This window comes from Alosa pseudoharengus, unplaced genomic scaffold, assembly GCF_046254945.1.
Source record: "Alosa pseudoharengus isolate Yale_2024_CS ecotype anadromous, Long Island Sound unplaced genomic scaffold, YU_APseudo_1.1 YU_APseudo_1.1_scf_12, whole genome shotgun sequence".
In the NCBI taxonomy this organism is placed as follows: domain Eukaryota; kingdom Metazoa; phylum Chordata; class Actinopteri; order Clupeiformes; family Clupeidae; genus Alosa; species Alosa pseudoharengus.
This window is the reverse complement of record NW_027468587.1, coordinates 20,148,266-20,167,573: the sequence shown is the minus strand read 5'-3', so window position 1 is coordinate 20,167,573 and position 19,308 is coordinate 20,148,266. Positions and strand designations below refer to the sequence as shown.

The 19,308-nt window shown below is 40.0% G+C and overlaps 1 protein-coding gene across 1 annotated transcript in view; it reads right to left on the bottom strand.

Annotated features, from left to right (window-relative positions):
* The window catches only part of ubxn11 (UBX domain protein 11), a 133,191-nt gene that overhangs the window by 55,617 nt on the left and 58,266 nt on the right, over window positions 1–19,308 (bottom strand). The window lies entirely within an intron of this gene.

The window sequence follows — 19,308 nt, the reverse complement described above, 5'->3', positions numbered from 1 at the left end:
GAACCGACTAGTGGTGACTTTTGTGTATTGTTGGGCAGAACTCAAAGCCTGAGGGAGAGGGCCATTTGTGTGAATGTTGTGTAGCATAGGTTCATCTGTTGGGGATGGAACATTAACAAGGGGAATTTCAGACAACCTTTTGACTAGCTGTTGCAGAGGATTATGGGGCTTGCTTAGAAAATGCTTAATTTGGCCTAAATAATTCTCAAAAGGGAATGCTGAAATATTATCTAGAGGCCCATACTGTCTGCATTCATCAGCTAAGTGAATAACTTGATGTATACTGAATACAATTTCATCCCTGCCATACAATTTTCCAAAGTGTTCGACAAAAGCAACCATCAACTTTTGGCCATATACCACCATTTTCTCAGAAACTGATGGGGACAAAAACAAATACATCCCAACTGAAAACAACATGAAGTTCTGGTACAATTCCTCGGCAAGGCAATCCTTCAGGACTATAGGACCCCAGTAGAGCATGAAGGATCGCAGCTCGATTGCTTTCCAACGATCCAGCTCCACCAAAGGCCGTGGTTTGCGGTTAAATTCGCAGGGAGTGTAGGGACGTAGCTCCAACAGTTTTTGTGAAATCAGGTTAACCGTTCTGGATGGTTTTTGCCCTTTACCCACTTAATTAATAGTTTCCTTGTTACCCCGAGGCAACAGAGGTGCATATAATCTAGCGGGAACATAGAAACCATCTTCACCAACCCTGTTAAAGGCCCAAGTGTTTGCCTCAAGTGATGCTCCTCATCAATCATGTGTGAAAAACTATAGTCTGTCCTGAGCCTGACATTTGTCTCTGGAAAAGTCATTTTATTCCTCCAGACACCTTCTTGGTCACACTTGTCACATCCAGAGTATCCGTTGTGTGATTTTATGTTCTTAACGAATGCTCTGGCTGGAGCATCACAAATAACCGAGTCAACTACCACACTGAGTCGCTTACCATTATGAACAATGCCATTAGCCAGTGTATCACCAAGTTCTTCCACAAAATGCTTCAAGTACTCAAAAATATTTGGCTTGCTTATACCACAAAAACAAGCAATAACAAATGGGGACTTGGTGTAATCACACTTGAGTAGTCCAAGTATGGGCCAGAATTGCAGCTTCGAACTTTTAAAGAGGGGAAGGCCATCTATGTTAAACTGCACAGCAAGAGTTGTGAGGTTCACTGGCAGACTCAGACATTTGATTCTTGACAAAATTCCATTAACTAAACCAAAATGGTAGTACTCCCCATCTCCCATTTTAGTAGTTGGGACATGAGTTTGTGTCCCAAGCAAAGTCCTCCCATCCTTTGGGAGCGTAAGATGGAAAGCAGAGCAGACAGTGCAACTAATGAGACCGAGTAACTTGTGGCCCAATATCTTAGACTCCTAATCAAAAGATCAGGATCTGGCTCATCAGTCACAGACTCAGAGTCAGACTCAACTAGATCATCCAGATCATCTGGGCCTACAGCAGCACTCTGATGCGCATCAAAGTCAAAGGACGAAGTTCTGATGTGCAGACGCTCTGATATGCTATCCTCTAATAAATCATCCCCTTGCACACAGAAAGTTGTACATTCAGGTGGTGTATCCAGACAAACAGAAGACGTGGAAGGTATTTCATTATGTTCGAAAATGAGTGAAGCCGAATTTGTTTTCATCAGTTCAGGCCTATTAACGGTTTCCTGATATTCATTAAGGATATCCTGTTGCGTGTTCCTGACAAATTTCTTTACAGTTCGTCTCTTAGCCCAGTAAGACGTCATATTGGGAACTTTGATTTGGCAATATTAAAACAATTGTGTGCTATGCTGCTAGCAGTCAAACAGTGTGAGCAATGAGCACGACGTTGCCGGTGGCAGTGTACAATAAGTACAAAGTTAGCACTTTTAAAAAAAAACTTTAATAAACCAAAAAGGGAAGGAATACGTGGGAAAGATGTAAGAACAAGTATTGTAGCCTGGTTTCTTTACGGGGGAAAAAGAACGTTTCTATCAACCACGAGGATTGCTAGCAGTGAAAAATGAGGAAGTGTTAGAGATTTGAGAAGCAAGAAAGCCGACTTATGAGACAACTACGACCTACCCCACGTGGACTGCAGTGAAAGTTTGAGCAGCAAAAGAGCTAACAAGACGACCGCAACCTAATACACGTGATTGCTAGCAGTGAAAAACGAAGTTAAAGCAGCAAAGAAGCTAACTGACAAGACAACCACGCAAGGTTTTTTTTTTTTTAAATGATTTTTTTTTTGCCTAGTTTGACATGAGAACGTAAAAAGTGAAGTAAAGGCGAAAGACTTGAGAGGAGACAATCACAGGGATTGCTAGCAGTGAAAAATTAGAAATGTTCAAAATTTGAGCAGGAAAAGAGCTGACCAACAAGACGAAAAAACGATATAAGTTGTAGGTTTTTTTTTCAGGATTATAGTCTAGTTGTTTTACAAAAAAAAAGGGAAGTAAAATTCAATCGTTTCTGTCAAGAGAAAATATCGTTTTCATGGGCTAAAGACTTATGAGGAGACAACCACGAGGATTGCTAGCAGTGAAAAAATGAGCAGCAAAAGAGCTGACCTACTTTCAGCAGACCCAGGTGAAATAAAAGCCTTTAAAAAAGCTGTTTGTTCATTTATTTCAAGAGAAAATCGTCTTCAGCCGGGAAAATACTTGAAGAGACGTCGACAACCAACATGAAAATCAATCTGAGTGCATCGTCTCAAAGATCTGACTCTATACGGCGCTGACAGAAAATGGTTTGAAATTGTTTGAAAGGCAATATTTGACGATTGGATGAGAACAATCACGCGGTTTTCTGATTAGTCAGTGAAACAGTGGGCCACACCTACAACCAGAGTCGCCAACGCACGCGCAGATCATTCTTTTACGTGTGTCGGTAATATTCATTGCTCTCTCGCTACCGAGCTCAGCAGATCAACTGTCCCAGGTATCGAGAGCTCCCTTCGGTTTAAAGCTGGGTCATGGCCGGGGCTGGAGCTCGTCTTCGTTAAACCCAGTGTCGCACAAAAATACCTTCTCACACTCGCCCCATGAACAGAATCAACAGAATAAACATGCTCGTTAGCAAAACTAATAACGACAGAAAATCTATCAATAGTTAGCGCTTTTTTGGAGAAAAGGAACGAGGGAAAAGTCGAAATAATAGCCGAATTGTAGCTATTGACCCCCATTTCGGTAAGGGTTTTACGACGGTAGCGTCTTAACAATAAGTATGTGATGGGCACCGTCAGTGTCATTTACCAAAGATCCTTGAATAGCCACAGGTGTTTCAACTAATTAGCAATCGCTATTACGAAGCTAACGGTTAGCAGCTAATGCACCAATCTTCAAAATGGATGTAGGCTACCTGCTAATGGTAACCAACCAACACTAGACTAACCATCCACTTATCGATAACAATTTAACCGTGAAGCAATAGCAACCTTTCCAACTTCAAGTCTAAAAACGAATATTAACATAATAGCCATACATCTAACTCTAGCATAATGACGTTAGCACTAACGAACACCAAATTCAGTTATTTCACCAATGGTAGAACTAGTCTAGAACACGGTAGAACTACATCTTGGAATAACCTATTTAACAACTTTTTCCTAGTTTAGTTCTCAACAGTGGCTGATAAAAAATTATAAATGTCGAACTTACCTTTACAAATGTTAAGCTGACACTTCTACTTCTACTTCTTCTCTTCTCTTCTCTTCTCTAACGTTTGCACTGCAGCGAGAGTATCCAGCTCCTCCGGGAGAAAATTCAAATAAAATGCTGCTTGCTGATTGGACGGTTGATTAAAGCGCGTATCCTCGGAAAATTGACATTGAAACGATGTTGATGAAATGCTTAACTTTTAATCATGGAAAACCCAACCTTTAAGCAATGTTGATTCAACGCCAGTTTTTCAACGTTGAAATTATAATTACACTTAAACATTGAATTGATGTTGACTTTTTAAACTCAACCAAACAGCAACCAATCTGACCAAATTTCAACTTTAAATCAATGAAGTTTGCTATCTGGCCATGTGTCCATTCTGTCCCTCATGTTCATGTTGTAAGCTTCGTTCGGTTGTGTCGAATTCATAGCCGCTGTCATTTCTGCTGGCCACCAGATGTCACTGTGTTGTCTTCGATGCTTTGATGCTTCGGATCATTTTGCGATACAATCAGGAAGAAGCTTCAAAAGCTTCACAAGGCTTCGTTCGCCCATCACTAGGCTGGGGTGAGTAGGCTATAGCATAATCGATAGTTGTAGCTTACCCTTGCTCTGTGCAGTGACCTGAAAACGCTGGTGAACCAGGTGGCTGTAGCTCATGGACTGGATGTAGCTTTTGGATGGTTAGTAGTAAAAAGACCCAGCTTCATTACGTCTGCCTACTGAGGCTTTGCAACTCCAATAATTTTGCGAGCGCCGCGGCGTGTGACGTATGGATAGGGAGGCCGGCTTAAATACCCTGGTGGCGGAAGACAGGTGAGTTAATTGCTGTCAATCATCCCTAAGGCTCCTCCCGAACTTTGTTTAGAAAACATCATTTAGATTTGGCCCGCGGCCCTCCACCCCAGATTCATTTTTGGCCCTTGATGTCAGAGTTCAGCTTGATAGACTATGAAACACTTGAAAAAACGGTACAGAATCTCAGCTCTTCCACATGTGTCTTAGACACTCTGCCTACCAATTTCTTCAAACTGTTTTTCACCTCATAGCGGCGGATGTCCTTCAAATTGTAAATGTATCACTGCTGTCTGGCAATTTTCCTAAGTCACTGAAAACAGCTGTTGTAAAGCCACTTCTCAAGAAGAATAACCTGGATGCCTCCATGCTAAACAATTACAGGCCCATATCCAATCTACCTTTTATTGGCAAAATTATTGAAAAAGTAGTCTTTAATCAATTAACCACCTTCCTAACATCAAATGGGTATTTTGATTACTTTCAGTCTGGTTTTTGGGCAAATCACAGCACTGAAACAGCTCTCATTAAAGTTTCCAATGACATACGCCTCAACACAGATTCAGGTAAAACATCAGTCCTAGTGCTACTGGATCTTAGTGCAGCATTTGACACTGTTGATCACAATATTTTACTACACAGACTAGAACACTGGGTTGGATTTACAGGCATAGTTATCAGCTGGCTAAAATCATATCTACAAGAAAGGAGCTTCTTTGTTGCCATTGGAAACTGTACCTCAACACCAACATCCTTGACCTGTGGTGTTCCCCAGGGGTCGATCTTGGGGCCACTATTATTCAACCTCTATATGCTCCCACTTGGACAAATCATTCAAAATAATTTGATTTCATATCATAGCTATGCAGATGACACACAAATTTACTTAGCTCTATCACCAAACGACTATGGTCCTCTTGAATCTATGTGTCAGTGTATAGAACAAATCAACACCTGGATGTCTCAAAATTTTCTTCAGCTGAACAAAGAAAAAACTGAAGTAATTATATTTGGTAAAAATGAGGAAAGACTTAAGGTTGCCACTCTCCTTGACACAAAAGGGTTGAAGGCAAAGGATACTGTTAAAAATCTTGGTGTATTAATTGACAGTGATCTAAATTTCAACAGCCACATGAAAGCGATAACTAAATCAGCTTTTTACCACCTCAAAAATATTGCCAAACTCAGAGGGCTGATGTCAAAACATGACTTAGAAAAACTCATTCATGCATTTATCTCCAGCAGGGTTGATTACTGCAATGGACTGTTCACAGGCCTTCCTAAAAAGACTATTAAACAGCTTCAGGTGATACAAAATGCAGCAGCTAGGATTCTAACAAAAACTAAAAGAACTGACCACATTACTCCAATTCTTAAGTCCTTGCACTGGCTTCCAGTAAGTCACAGAATTGACTTTAAAGCACTATTGCTTGTTTATAAATCAGTAAATGGAGCAGGACCTAAATACTTGTCAGACATGCTTCAGCAGTACACACCTTCTTGTCCTCTCAGGTCCCAGGTGAAAAACCTGCTAGTAAAACCTACAGTTAGAACTAAACATGGTGAAGCAGCTTTTAGCTGCTATGCGGCTCAGCTGTGGAACCAACTTTCGGATGACATCAAAAAGGCCCCAACTGTAGCCAGTTTTAAATCTAGACTTAAGACCAAATTGTTCTCAGATGCTTTCTGCTAACTGTGCCGAGTTACAAATTCTGAATCTGCCTTGATAATTATTCTACTTTGTCTTTTATTACTTTTTTTACTACTTTTGCCTTTGTTTTTGCTTACTAATTATTCTTTATTTTTAAATGATTTTACCTTGTGTTTTATGTTTTTGTTTTTATTATTATCTTTACCTTTTAATTATTCTTTGACTTGCCCTTCTATGCTTTTATTTGTTATTATTGTTTGGTTTTGTTTATGTAAAGCACATTGAATGACCTCTGTGTATGAAATGCGCTATATAAATAAACTTGACTTGACTTGACTTGACTTGAAGAATTTGGGCACCCCTTTCTGAACCAACCGGCTAATGTTGTGGGAAGAGTGTTCACATTAGCTTACATGTTAATCTGTGCCCTGTATGGAATCTAGGGATACTCCAAATGAAGCTATTTAGAAAGGTTTCCTATTTTTTAAGACATCAGCAGCATTATGTCAATCATAATTGCTTTCATTTCTGAACATGCTGCCAGTTAGAGAGAGAGAGGGAAGGGTGGTTGTCATACGTCACTTGTACTGATGAGTATGTTTAAGTGCAGGTGAGTGTGGCTTTGAGTGCTGATAGTGGACCAGCGACTGCATAAAGCTCCTCCTAGCGTGTGAAAGAAGGAAAGACAGGGAAAGTCAGAAAATGAAAGAAGAAAGAGTTCTTCATTTGTTTGTTTCATTTTTCCCACGACCCAGCAAGAGGCTGGCGGACCATGCACTGTCGGTCCATTGGGGGCCGCTGGCGGTCCGCTGGCATTTTGCTCATCGGTTCTCCGGCGGTCCAATCGGTAAAACCGCCCACACTATAGTTTGGAAACGCCCCGGTTTATAAGCAATGCCGGCATCTGCTGGGCTCAGTTAATCGGAGCCAGACCAATGGAGAGGAAGGCGGCAAATGTCTTTGGTAAGTTGCATCTGTTTTCCGAAACCGCCTATTGCGTGACCAAAGGAGTCATTAAAATGAGTCGGTGAGTTGTTGTTAACATAGGCGGTAAGGCGTCAATCATAGCATCGTAAACACTTAATACCTATGAACATTACACTAAACAGTTTTTTTGTTATAGCGGTATGTGCTGCAGAACGCGCGTGTTGATCTTTTTCGCAGGAGTTAAAAGCCGGCACTGTAGATAGCCTATGCCAATAATGTTGCCAACATGCCAAAAGGTGCTGTCGACGAACTTGTTTGACGCAGCGTTTTGGAATAAATTATGCCTTGGTTGTACGCTGTATTCCAATAATTATTTCCGTGTTTCATGTTCGTACTATAAGGTAGCCCAATGTGCTGCAGTCTAAAGCACCGTTGATTTGGCTGAGCTATATCAACCTGTCAATACAGTCGTTAACTTGTCAGTCAACCACTCTAACCCCTGAAAGATCTAGCGGTAGCTGAAAGGAGGGAAGAAGCTTATTTGTTTTCTTTTAATTGTATCTTTTTGCTTAATTGCGAAGCACAATTTTGATTGTTTATGGCATCCCAGATAGCAAGAGGCTGGCAGATTGCAGTCCGCTGGCATTTTGCTCATCGGTTCTCTGGCGGGTTGCAGACAAATTGCCCAATAGCCTATTTAGCCACTATTGGTCTAAAATCTTTTTCATTTGTTCAGTTATACTCTATATATCAATTTATTAACTTTTCTTAATATTCATGACAAGTTAAATTTAAAGAGATGGTGGCCCAACGGCGGACCACAAGTGGCACGCCACCGGTGGCATAGGCTACCACCAGCGGTCTGCTATCTACCAATCTGATTTTGCGATCTGGGAATTAATGTAGGCCTAGGCTATTCGTATAATAAATAGGACTAGGCCTACAAACTTGAAAATTAACCTTGAAAGTGCTTGAATTCACACTAACCTTGGCTTTGAGCATTAACATTTATATTTCTCGCTGGAACAGTGAGCTGTCCTTTTTACTTTGCGCGCGCCCGTGTGTGTGCGTGTGTAACTCTTGATTTTTTTTCAGCCCTCTTAATGCTGCAGACAGCAGTTTCTACAGGCACCTTCTGCACCTTCAGTTCTGAAAATGGTGTGCCCACATTCCAGCTGTTTCCTATACCTGGCCCCCACTGCATGCCTTACTGGAGCGATGGAGAAGTAATTATAGAGCATATACATGTCTTATTTCTCTGCTAAACACACTGTCATCCAATTCCAAAATAATCTAATTTCTAACTTGAATATGTTGTTAGGACTACCAACTTGGTAGTAGCGACAAATACGACAACAATCTGGTGAGGGCGATTATTCAAGGAAAGATCTCCCTCAAGAAGTGCATGACCACTGTCAAATGTTCAGTGGAGTGTGAAAAGGATAATAATCTTGTAAGTAGTCACTTGATTTGTCTCCTGTTTTTTTGTATGATCATTGTGAAATCATTCCAAATGGACATAACATATGATTCTTTGCTCTATCCAAATAGGAGTACTATAAGGTAGAGTGCTCAGGTATGTCAAGGAATTTTCATCATGAGATGAATAATGTTTCTGTTAGTTCAAACAAAAACAAGGAACAGATTTGTGTAATTTTTCTATTTTGATCATTATTTTGCTACACAGGCAACTGCTCTGTGGATGAGATCCAACCTGCACTGGGGTCTACTTCAGCTTCAAACAGTGGTATGCAGTTAAAGCCGCCTGTCCTCTGTCAACTCTGTGAACGTTTCACAGTTCATCCATGAAGTATTTCACTGTTCTACAGTAAAATTCTGTGAAAGTTCACAGTACATATGTCAACCTATTGTGAATGCTTCACAGTTAACATATTTCACAGATATATAATGAAATTCAAGTTCACAGTAAAAATGTCAACTTACAGTGAACATAGATAGATAGATACTGCATTGATCCCCAGGGGAAATTCAAACATTTCACAGTTCAACCATGAAGTTATGAAAGTTTATGGTAGTTTATGCTAATTTATAAACTATAAAATAGTTGTATAGTTTATTTTCCCTTGCCAGCACCTCAGTGCATTCTTTTCGTTATGTATAGTTTATGCAAATTTGCCAGCTTGATGGCTCTACTGTGAAATTCACTGTGGAAGTTCATCGTAAAACTGACAATTTATGATTTTTTCACAAAATTCAATGAAAGTTTGTACAATGTCAACTTACTCTCTGAATGCTTCACAGTTCAACTGTCAAGTATGTTACAATTATACTGTGAAATTCACTGCGAAAGTTCAGTGTAAAATGTCGACTTACTGTGAACATTTCACAGTTTATCCATATCATGTTTGATCTGCAATCTTCACAGTCATGAAACACCTGAAGAGGTAACCATGAACAGGGAAGTTCATTGTGAATAATTAAGATTCAACTGTAAACCTTGCGATTTTACTGTAATATTTCACAATGCATTTTGGCTGGGGTAAGCTATTTTATGTAAGCCCACTTGGGGGAAAATCAGCCTCAAGTCAGCTTTTTGAGATAAGTGAACATTTTGATATAAGTCAACATTTTGAGATGTCAAATTCTTTAAATAAAAAGACAGCATTTTGAGATAAAAAGTGAGATGCAACTGTAAATGTCTGTGAACAAACTAAACAGTAAACATCATGAGTAAGAAAGAAGACTATAATGTCACAATTGACATTCACAGTTCAACCATATATTTGTGTTAAACTGTGAATTTTGCAGTCAGCATTATTTAACATCAGAAGAGGTGACCATGATCTTCATAGAAACACGAGAGTTCACAGTTCAGTTATGACGTGTTCATGGTCAAACTGTAAAGGTAGTACAACTATGAACAATTAAGGTTCAGTTGTAAACTGCACAGTTTTACTGTGAACTTTCAGAGTGCATTTTTAAGTCTTTCCCCTTCTCTCTCATTTTAATTGGCTGTGAATAATTTTTTCATGGTCATCACAGCCACTGGTTCTGTATAGAGATCCTTGGGTATTCACTGTTTCTACAGCACTGTTACTGACAGAGTCTAGTAAACAGAGGCATTTTTACTTGGTTGTATATTTTCCATATTTTCAGTGGATGTTTTAATAAAAAACAATTTACCTCTAGTTACAGTTTTCCACATCTGTTTCTTTTTTAGCTCACAATGACTCAGACAGTAGTGGAGACAACAAAGGAAGTGAAACATGTGGAGGTAAATATTGACCCATTTTAATATTGTCCTACGCTTAAATTGTATTACTCATGTCAAAGTTATCTGCATTTCTAACCCTGTCACTCACTTCATACATTTACACAAATTCTGCACTGGTATTGGTAATTGGCACTGAGCTTTCATTGTTACTGTAGGTAAAGCTGAACTGCCTAATTGCTATCTTAACACATTCTTTGATAATCCATCCAGTGGTATTGCACTCATGAGCCATACCTTTTAGGCTACTGAATAGCCAATTTCTTCTGTACACCCTTCCGTACCCTCTGAACACTGAAAGTCAGAAACACCAGTCATCTGGCACGTGCATTATTAGCTGAGACTAATACATCCATAATGTAACTGCAAGTGAATGTGATTCTGACATTATGTCTTTTTATTCATCTCATCCTGGTCACTTTCCATATTTTCTTTTGCATGACCCATGTGTAGTGCCGTGCATAGTTTCTGTGATTGTGGTCATTGTGGTCATTGTGGGGATTGGGCTCTTCATTCTGTGGAAATCCAGTTACATGCATAACAGGTATGTTGTATGTCACCCCAGGCCTTTCCCCTATATACACACACACACACACACACACAGGTTAAATGTATTCCTTCACTGTACTGTAAGTTAAATTGTAAGGGAGACCCCAAATAGCCAATGGTTTGAAGATTCAATTCAAGGAGCCAATCTCGCAGTCAAGTAGGATAGTCACATAAAAGACGTTCCCAATCTCTTTAGATTGGTATTATAATATCTATGAGTCCCTAGCTCAGATATAATACAGCATTTGTTTCTTAGAGTCTACTTATACTCTTATGGCTGCATGGTATCTTAACATCATCAATAGTATTGTTTTATTTAATCAATAGTATTGTTTTATTTCATCAATTGTTTTCTCTTGTTTTTTGTCAGGTGCTTTCCAAATGGCCAGTCTAGGGGTCTTCCATATTAAGGTATGATATATATCAAGTGAGTATAATGCTTGCAGTAGTGAATGTCAAAAGCCAACGTCCTCATGAATACCATCACCCACACATAATGCTATGGAAGCCGTAGTATCTCTTTTCCCAGAAATATGAAACATCTGGTAGGTTTGTTTTGTGAAGGAAGAGTAATATTGAGATATTGTTCCTGTCTCCATGAGTTGCTTTCCTGTGTTCCCCTTTTCTTTGTGTGTGTTACCATATTATATTATAGGATATAGAATATTCTTCATTCTAACTCGTACTCTACTAACAGGAGAACTGGGGGAAACCATCATCATCTACGGTGGCAAGACTGACCTCTGTTCTTCATTGAGCTGATTGGACCAAATAGCATTTTTATCTTTTTCATTTTCTGCATGTAATTTACCATGTTTTTATTCATTGGTGCATTTTCATATTATATATATATATCATACGTTTATAATGATGTATAGTAGTATTTGTAAAATTTTTTTACTGCAAACACACAAAATCTTTCACACAACTCATACACATAGTACACATTCTAAAACACAAAGAGCATTCTATGAACAGTGTCCTTTAAAATAAGACACACACATTTCCAAAGGTGGACAATGGAAGTGATGTTGAGTTGCAGTGACGAAACCCAAATAGGAGGCTGGGTATGACATATTTTTAAAAGAATCATGTGAACAATGTCAACTTTGCTTTTCTGTACTCCTACATAGGCTGTAAAACCTTTCTATATGAAACAGCTTAAATGCTCTTTTTGTGATGTACTGTACTATAAACATCTTTGTTACAGTACTGTTACCTCTGCACTATAGTACCCCTGCACTATAAATGTCCTAGAATTTATGTGTTGACAACTGAAGTATATTTTGGTTTGCTGTAATGAACTTTTTCCGTATAGCATTTTAGATTGTAGCACTGAAAATTAAATGGCATACACTGTGTGTGCAGTATGGTGTATGTTTAAGATATGTTTTTTTTTAAAGAATATTAATTAACATGAATATTCATGTTAATTAGCTAAATATGCAAATCATTATATGTTCTATATAGATTTCTATATCTTTGTATGTCATACATCTGAAGGGATCATGATTATGATTTAAAAAACACAAAGACTGGAATTTGTTTGAATGAAAAAAATTGTTTATATCCTAATTTGCATCATACATTTGACATAAAATATAATGAAGTCATAAAAATAGGAAATAGCACTGGGTTATATTTTAATGCAAAGTTCATGCTTTATTCTTCTATTGTAGTGCTGTATTCTTCTATGGGTCTGACCGCATGGCCTTTGGCCTGGTTCTGCTTTTGTACTTGTACTCTGCTTTTGATTCTGCTTTCTCCTTCTTCAGCACAAATAAAATCAGTCTTGTCACGAGACTTGTCATCTTATCACCTTACTTTGGAAATTAATTCTTCAGGGGGGACCCAGGGGACCCTATTATGATGATTTAAATGCATGTTCTGAAGTGGTTTAAGCGTGTTTAGGGCGTGTCCAGATCACTTTTGCTAGTTTGACAGCGGATTAAGAGATCAGATGCCAGGCACATGGTATACAAGGGTCGTTCTTATATGTCTTAATAATGGGTGTTATGGGCATAACATCCATGAAAAAAATCTGCTATTCCCATTAAGAGCAAGGAGCACAAAATCAACCAGCATGTTGGTATTTAGGGGTAAAGTGACTGCATCTCTGCAGAAGGAATCTGCTTGCACGTGTGACCGTGTAAGCAGCAGCAGGATTCCACTAAAGCTAGCTTTGACAAAACGTGTGTGTGTGACAAGTTGAGTATACACGCACCTGCTTGCCTAGTATTTGAACTCGTATATAGGAATAGGTCTTTATTTGCACTACAAAAAGGCAAGTTTTCAACATGTAGCTCTTTTGGGACTAGTGCAAGTCTCTCTCTCTCTCCCTTGGAGGGGCAAGGGAAAGAGAGATGGGAGTAAGGGAAAGAGAGAGCGTGGGGGGGGGGGCTGTGTTGAGAAAAAAGGCGAAGACAATGGGAAGAGAAAGGAAATGAGCAGTGGCGGTCCTAGTTTGTAGGGTTGTTGGGCAACCATCAGCCAATTAAAACCATCAGCCACTCAAAACCATCAACCAATTGTCAAGATGAAACCAAATCATTTCGGTGTGTCAATATTATTTTTTTATTTCACACAATCCAGAAAAATAACATGTAGCCTATGTGAAACTATAGCCCTGTATACACAATTCCATGAATAAAATTGGCTTTTTTGGAGGCTTTTTTAGTGTGACGTACTTTAGCCTACTAATTGGGGAGCTATCCCCGCTCCTCTACTCCAGTCATGGTCCAGAGGTAAATCCCCCGGCTGCCCCCTCCTCTTTTCCCTTATGAACTTCTGTATGTTAGGCCTTCTCAGCAGCAAGCACACACAACAAATTATGACCTTTTCCTTTATTTAATTATGACCTATTCCTTTATTTATATAAACTGAGAGGAATACAAGTTCTGAACTTGTCGTTACCTTGTGGGGAGAGGAGAGCTACGCTTAGGCTCACACCTGAATGTGTGACTGTCGTTGATTGTAGAGCTTCCTTCCTGAGAAAACCCACAAACACTTACTTAGTGTGACTACTTAGTTCTATTCTCAGTCCTCATTCGATACTTTCTCGCCCACTCTCTCCCGGCCATCACAAAAACATCACAGAGCACCACAAAAGCGTGTGGTAACTAAGCAGAAAAAAACCTGATGTCATAAAACAAAATGGGATTTGCACATTTTTGGCACATTTTTAAGTTGTGTGCTTAATGAGGTTAATGTGTTAACCTCCACTAGAGGAGGGGGAGGGAAGGGGAGAGAGCGGGTGAGAGAGATAGAGAAAGCAAGATATTTGCCACTGAGATTGTTCTTCTTGGTTGCCCTCCTTTTTCTGGTTCTTTCTCAGAAACACTTAGTACTCATATATGATGACTTCAGGCTAGGGGCTTCCTATTAGAAACCATTTTATTTTCCCATCTCCCACCTATGCAGAACCCACACCCTGGTCACTACCATAATGGTGAAGACATAGGAAATATGAGCTCTGGTTGAACACAGTCCATAGCCTACGGTTCCGTGTCATCCTTGTGGGGCTACATGCCCACCAAGTTTTATGCAGCCCAGTCTTTCAGTGTCCTGGGAATCGTTGACACAAAATTACTGAAGAAATGTATTTATTTATGTTAAATGCGGAAACAAAACTCTGACTAAACCTATATGACCACTGCTAGCGTACCAGTCATGATAACAATGGGATGTAGGGAGGAATGTTCATGTTCTCTGATTTTGTCCCCTGTTAGAGGAATGAATCATCTGCTACAAATTAAAGTATAAGGCCATAAATTATGTGCTGCCTGTGTGTGTAGTGTAGAGAGCAACATCTGAGAGGAGACAGTTTTCACCCGCGTTCACGGATTAAAAGCCTCCCCCTTACCATTTCCATCGGATTCATAGGATATGTAGTGATGATGAGCCATATTCAACACAGGCCGAGGATTTATTAAATAGATTCCTCAGCAGAGGTTACAAACAGGAGTGGGTCAATATGGCAAGGGCACGTTTTGACAACATTACGCAAGAATACGCTACAAAAAAGAGCACTGTCAAGAAGACAAACCCCCATGTGCTGTGTAAAATATTCCCCACTAGATAAATTAATCTCTTTCTCTTACCTTCTTCACTCTTCCTCATGTCTCTCTCCCTCCCTCTCTGTCTCTCTCTCTTTCTCTCCCTCACATCACAGTGAACATCTGACCTAAGAGCAACTCAGATGGCTGCCAATGTGTGTTTTTTCACAGTCCCTTATGGTGGGCTGTGGGTGGTGGTTAACCCTAGAGAGCTAATATTTCCTATCTCTCACGTGGTAGTGTCCAGGGTGTGTGTCTATTAAGAGATAGACCAACTGTGGCACAGTTGACTTGAGGTAATTTGTGTTTGTTCTGGGTTGAGGTTGGAACCACAAGTGATGTGCACACAGGAGCATATGGGATTCCATTCAATTCTTCCCTTTCCCCAGACAGGACTAGCGATGTAGGAGAGAGGAGATGTTAGGTGTAAGAAAATAGTTGGATGCTCAGGGCCATGTCGGGCTCTGCATATGTGGGAGATGGGAAAATAAAATGGTTTCTAATAGGAAGCCCCACCCATGCTGCCCCTAAGAAGTGTTTCTGAGAAAGAACCAGAAAAAGGAGGGCAACCATAAGCAGGAAAAACAATCTCAGTGGCAAATATCTCCCTCTCTCTCTCTCTCCCTCTCTCCCTCCCTCCCCTTCCCTCTCCCACCTGTGCATGAATGCAAATCCTATTTTGTTTCACGACATCAGGTTTCTCTGCTTACAAAGTGCTTTTGTGGTGCTCTGTGGTATGTTTGTGATGATGACACGTGTGGGAGAAGGCAGAGAGAAAGTGTCTGGTATTGAATGAGGACTGAGAATCATCATGCGACAGTCATATATTCTGTCACACATTCTTGTGTGTGAGCCTGAGTGAGGCCTATTCAGTAACCCATTCCTGCCCCCCCCCCCCCCACACACACACACACATACACACAGACACACACACATTCCCCCTGTGCGGTGTGAACTTTGGAATACGCCACAGGAGATTCCCAAAACATTCTGACTTTCTACATTTTTCCCTGGCATGTTGTGGGGCATCATAGCCAACAAATTGCTGGTTGTTTTTCTTGGGAATGTAACAAAATCTGTCCTCCAAATGTGTTGGCAAAATCAGGTTAAAATCATGTAGCCTGAACCTGGCGTAGGACAGGATGGGAGGTAAAGGGATTTTTTTCATCCCTCACACATTCCTTTCTTTGTAGAAAAATCAAACTCTGGTTACCCTGAAGTACTAACATGGCAGCTAGTTTTTGGCTTAGTTAAGTGTGTGTGTGTAAATGTGGGAAAGCCTTTGGTTGCAAATGAGTTTGAATTGTGATTGTGAGGCAGGAGGTGCTTACAGTAAAATAAATAGTTTCTGGCACTGAAACTGTGATGTTGATATTAGTCTGAAACAATTACTGTATGAGAATGGCAGGAATGAAGGAACTGACATCTGTCTCCTCTGGCATGTCATTGCCATTTAAACGTTCTGTTTTTTCCCCACTTACTCTTGGCACTTTTTCAAAACCACTCCATGTGAGGCGGAGACAATGGATAGATCTCTAACACTTGTCTGGCTGTTAACATAATCTGTCCTTTAGTGTCTATATAAACAAATGGCAAGAGTGTTTTGTTTTGTTGAGTATCAAGTCATTACTGAAAGTCAAAGTCAGCGTCAGGTCATGACAGTGACTCGGCTTTTCCATCCACATGGTCCTGTGGAGGCATGGTGTGCTATTAAAATCTGTGGAGAAACTGTGAACTGACCATGTGCTCACTTTTTTTTCCATTTGCCATTTTTAACTCCATGTAGGACGTTTCTGTACATAAATGTAAGCACTGTTGCAGTAGTAATGCAATATTTAGAAAATGTAGGCTACTCTTGTACTCTTGATACTCAAGTACTTTTAAAAACAAGTACTTAAGTACTTTTACTTAAGTAGACATCTGACTGTTGTACTTTTACTTGTACTTGAGTAAAATTTAGCAAAGGGTATCTGTACTTTTACTCAAGTAAGGAAGCTGTGTACTCTGTCCGCCTCTGTGTGTGTGTGTGAGTGTGTGTAAACATTTCTGTTCATTGAGCTTACTGGCAGTGTGGGTGTGGTTGCCTGATTCCTTACTTGACAGTGTTGGGAGCATATGATTGGTATGCAGTGTGACAGCGATGGAGAGAAGGACAGAGAAACCAGCGTTCAGGGAGGATGAATGGGAAGAGAAAGAGAAGCAGTAATATTTAGCTTCATTTAGTAATTTTAGAATGAGTTCAGATGACAATGAAGCAAGCTTTGACGCAATGAATCATTCTTACCCAACAATTTCACTCCTCATCTGAGGCTTATAGAAAAACCTCCCAACATCAAATCCATATATGTATGTGGATACGTCCAGGTGAATTCCTAGAAGTTTATGCTGTATACTACCACAGATAAGCTGTGGTTTTATCTGCTGACAATGATCATCTGCTACTTGACAAAACATCCACAAACATATTATAGTTAGTTACCACATGGTTCTTAAACAAATAACTCTATACTGCATAGAGAGAGCTTCATTAACTATTATAGTATTAAATATTCATGGACAAATAAATAATAAATAATGAAGTTTTAATACTGATTTTTGTTGAGAAACTGAATTTTGAAGGTCACAACTTTTCTTTGAGTCTGTGTGTTTCCTCAGCAGTAGCAGAATGCCTCACCTCATCACAGATTGCCCCCCCGCCCCTTCCACTTCCTACCGGATCTCCAAGGGGAAACGTTTGTGTGAGCGGTGTTTGGGTCACGAGATAACCTGCTGAACGGGGGTGGAATGTGTGCTGAGCAGCTGAGGTCTTATGGGTGTAGCAGGTTGACATTAATGGACGCTTTAACATCTTTAACTCTCTTTCTCACACTGTAACATATGACAGCACTAATTTGTGTTGTTTTGTGTTGATCTCTGTCTCTGGTGAGAGGATGGGCATGAGGAAAGGGGGGCACTTCTGAGGACAAATGTTTTGTGTGTGTCTTCATGTCTGTGTGTGTGTGTGTGTGTGTCTGTGTGTGTGTGTGTGTGTGTGTGTGAGTGAGAGAGAGAAAGATAATTCATAATCACACAAACCAAGACAACTGTAGACCACATAGGTGTGTGTGTGTGTTGCTTTCCTGTTTTGGAATGCAGACTGCCATAGAGAAAGCACGAACAAACACGTAGCCACTCTTTCTTTCTCACAAGAACATTCTCTCTCTCTCTTTCTATCTCATTCTCACGCACATGCTCCTGCTCTGTCTCTTTCTCGCACACACACACACACACACACACACACACACACACACACACACACACAGCCATGGAGGTGGGTCTAGTACTGTGAATGAAGGCTGAGAGGGTCAAGTTACAGATGAGTCATTATGCTACATGTCGTCGCCATGGCAAAGGATGGAAGCCACAAGTCTACCAGAGGAAATCTGAAAGATTATCTAAGACATAGCAGCAAACATGAACAGGGCAGATGCCACAGATAGACAAGGCTTAGTGTGAACTTGTGGTTCCAACAAATCACCTACAGGTCACAAAACAGTGCAGTTGTAGGGGGGAAAAGACTCTCTCTCTCTTTCTCTCTCTCGGTCTGTACAACTCTTTCTCTCTCACTCTTGCTCTCTCTCAGACTTTATGGCCAACTAGTTACCTGATAAACAAATCATAAAACAGAATGGCAAATTAAAAAAAAAGTGAGCACAGGTCAGTTCAAAGTTTCTCCACAGATTTTAATAGGAGATCATGCCTCTACAGGATGATGGATGAAAAGCTGAGCCACTGTCTTGAGACCTGACCTGACCCACCACTGTAATCATCAACTCTCCTTTCAGTAACAACTTCATGATACTCAACAAAACAAACACAGCCGGACAGGTGTCATTGCCTCAGCCTCACAGGGTGTGGCTCTGAATAAGTGTCAAGAGTAGGGATGTCCGATATTGGCTTTTTTGCCGATATCCGATATGCCGATATTGTCCAACTCTCAAATTTCGATTCCGATATCAGCCGATACCGATGTCGATATGTGGGTTATTTTTCCTCAAAACTAATTTAGGTAACATCATATATCTCCTGTTGTGGAATTAACACAACATGCTTAATGTTATTGTGATGCCCCACTGGATGCATTCTTGAATGCAACAAGGCTTTCCAAATGTTAACATTGTCTGTGCAAAATAAGAAAAATACTTCAACTTAATTTAGGGAAAAAGTGCCATGTTTATTTTTTATTTTTTAATTGTCTCAAACAACAGTTTGGATTACACTCTCCCTGAGATAATCTTGACAATGCCCACAACAAATAGGGCAAATTTGACTTCTTCACAAATGATAAAACATTGTACCTGAACAACTATGTGCAACATAGCAGAATGTAAAGCCAACTAAAATAACAGGCATAGTGTATGACAGGCTACCCTTTTTCTGTTTTAAATCAGCCTGCATT